Raw genomic sequence first — 2,941 nt, forward strand, 5'->3', positions numbered from 1 at the left:
GAAGGGTCCGTTTGAAGGCTTGTTTTTTTTCGACATCCGTCAGATAACCTCCAATATTTTCCACCAACTTTTATGACCAATCAAGACACAATGCCAAGTTGTTTAGATTTTTGAGAAGTTTTGCATTTTCTAGAGTTTTCTCCGTGAAAATAGGGTGATAAATGGTCGGACGTGTCGCAACATGTAAACGATATTGGAAGTCGTTCAAATCTGAAATGGATGCCTCATATGTCGATGCCAGGCTCCTACAAGACGCTGGGATCATTTATCCATAGCCTAAAATATACCAGTTAGATGAGTGTATTTGTAATTCCCGTCATTATCACTCAACATAAAACATTTTTATTTTTTTCTAACAATTTCCCGAAATTTGTCGACAACTTTGGAATTTCAAAGTGTGTATGAGAATTGCACTAACTTGAACACTTTTTTTCCAATTTGAAAAAATGTTTGTGTTTTTGTTTTCCAATAATGCTTGCCAATTTGAAAAAGTGTTTGCATTTTTTTAAATGTTCAAAAATTGAAAAATTGTCATGTTTTCAAGAAAATGTTGACAAATTTGATAAATTATTCGTCTTTTTGAAAAATATCTACAGTTTCAGAAAAATGTCTACAATTCTAACTGTTCTCAAGATTTGGAAAATATTCACAATATCAAAGTATTTTTCAAAAAAAAAGGTTCAGAAATTTGAAAAAAAATCACGTTTCCAAAAGAAGTTCAAATTTTGAAAAACATTTCATATTTTTTAATAAATCGAAAAGTTGAAAAAACACATTAGTTTTTTTAGCAATAAAAGACGCTTTAGCTAGAATGTCCGGTCCGGTTGTATACCAATTTTGATCTTCTACAGTATTCCTCATAAAAAAAACACCTACAGTACGTCAATTCTAAGTGATAAACTACTGCGCCACACAATTGTCAACAACTCGTGATGGTTCTGGTGGCTAGTAGCAATCTCACGACCCTTGAGTTCTTGTGTTCGATGCGTAATATTAGCACTGTTTTTTTTTGGATTTTCGATCCGTGCGTGGGACAGTATACAATCACTAATGGGCCGGCCCAAGGCGGACTCAGAACAGGCCAGATCTCCGACGTATTTTCTAGAAAGACCATCCTACCCTTTATTATGAAGGGGTATGAACAGATCTCGTCCGTTGATGTGTTTCTGGAGGGTTGTACCGAAGAAGAAGTGGAATGTACACTTCAAAACAGAAACTTCAGTTTGTATTCAACAGCTGCACCCACTCCATACACCTTGGTCATCTTCACAGAAGCAACCGACAGATACTTCTGCTACCCAACCTGGAGCACAAGATCATGCAGCTGATGGCGAAGAATGCAGTGAATGGTGCTCGTCTCCTCTCTGGCGATGATCGACATTTGCCAGGCAACCCAACTAGCTCAGAAAACTAAATCACTCACGTATCACACCAAGTACGTGAATTCAGAGGATGGCAGCGAGAGAAATATATAGCGAATTAAGGATGCACGTTTACGCCACCCAGGGCACGGCGGCTAGGGGTTTACCCCAAGTAACAGGAAGATGAGCTCCAGGGCTCTCATATACAGTAGATCCGGGCATTTCTACCCATTACAACCAGTGAAAGGTAACTTCAACGCTAAAGTAAAGCTGGTGAACAAGGAGACAGTGAAGGTCATAATCCAAAATAGCGACAGCCCTAGTCTTCAGAGCTGTTGGATGCGCTATGAAGGGTGTGGCAGTGTGTCGTGTAACTCCGGGGAAAGCGGTAAGTTGCTGTTAGATTTGATGAAGATAACCGCTGGGTGTCGGTTTCTTCGGTTAGATATGCAAGTAAAGGCTCCAGCAAGCATTTCTTCAGCAAGATATGTATCGTTCACGCTTCTGCTAGCCTAGCCTAGGAAAGGCTCCAGCAAGCATTTCTATTCCGCAGACTTGCAATTCAACTGATCACAGTTCTTGGCAGCACTCCAATTCTGAAACGTTTTGTTTTCAAGTCGGTTAAGCTAATAAGAACATGTTAGCTAGCTGCCTAGCTAGTGTACTTCTTGCAGAGTCGCATTTCACTGTGGCCTTATTACCTCGCATGAATAAACGTTCTGCTGGAGTTGCAGTTCTCGGCGAGAACCGTGAGTACAAAACCTTCTCCAATTACCCACACCAGCAAAATTCAACCAGCCATTTGAATTCAGTTTTATTCCGGGCAGGTACCTTTCATTTCCATGTTATATCTGTTGGCAAAGTAGCAGCAAAAGAAATGTGTAAGTACTTGGCATGGTAAAAATACTTTGCGATGCACTCATACCAAATGAGCACAATACTAACCATCGTGTAGCGTGCATATAATAATGAATGTGTACCAAAATCCATCTAAGATGACCATCTTAGGTACACTGCATCCGAGGAATAGTTAAAACCTCATCCACTGAACAGTGCCATGCTTGTGTGGCTGTTGCAGTATTACAAGACTGCCTCAGTCAACCACACCTTTCCCCAACTCATTTGGTTGCTTCCGAGGAGATTGATCTGCAAAACCAAGCAACATCATAGTTGAGATTAGCTACCAACAGTACATGCCTGTCTGACTGAAGTAGATAAAAGAACGATCAGAGCTGGTTACTCAAGTACCGCATGTAAACAGTTGGGCACCAAGTAGATACCCAGCATAATCGACATCCTCATTCACTGTTCACTTGATCAGACCAAATTTTCACTACTTTGTATTGGACGGTAATGGGAAGATAAAAAAAAATCATAGAACTCGGAGTACAGATAGCACAAAGTGGTGCTCAGAAAATGGTTGGGGAGCGAAAATACAATCATGCCTCGTTGAGCTTTTCGCAATTCCAGGATTGCCCTTCAATGTGAATTCACTGATTCAGCACTAGCAAGTCGCACAAATTCACTGATTTGATCGGCACATGATTACCTCTACCGCTAACAACAATTTCAGAATTACC

At 40.3% G+C, this 2,941-nt stretch overlaps 1 long non-coding RNA gene across 1 annotated transcript; it reads right to left on the minus strand.

Annotated features, from left to right (window-relative positions):
• Positions 1-1,717: 1,717 nt before the first annotated feature.
• On the minus strand, positions 1,718-2,502 carry LOC119343896. Its single transcript, XR_005166321.1, has 3 exons — positions 2,307-2,502; positions 2,063-2,212; positions 1,718-1,957 (listed from the first exon to the last, which is right to left on the minus strand). It is a non-coding gene; the product is annotated as an uncharacterized LOC119343896 (long non-coding RNA).
• Between the last annotated feature and the right edge of the window lie 439 nt (positions 2,503-2,941).

Source organism: Triticum dicoccoides, unplaced genomic scaffold (assembly GCF_002162155.2).
Source record: "Triticum dicoccoides isolate Atlit2015 ecotype Zavitan unplaced genomic scaffold, WEW_v2.0 scaffold145285, whole genome shotgun sequence".
In the NCBI taxonomy this organism is placed as follows: domain Eukaryota; kingdom Viridiplantae; phylum Streptophyta; class Magnoliopsida; order Poales; family Poaceae; genus Triticum; species Triticum dicoccoides.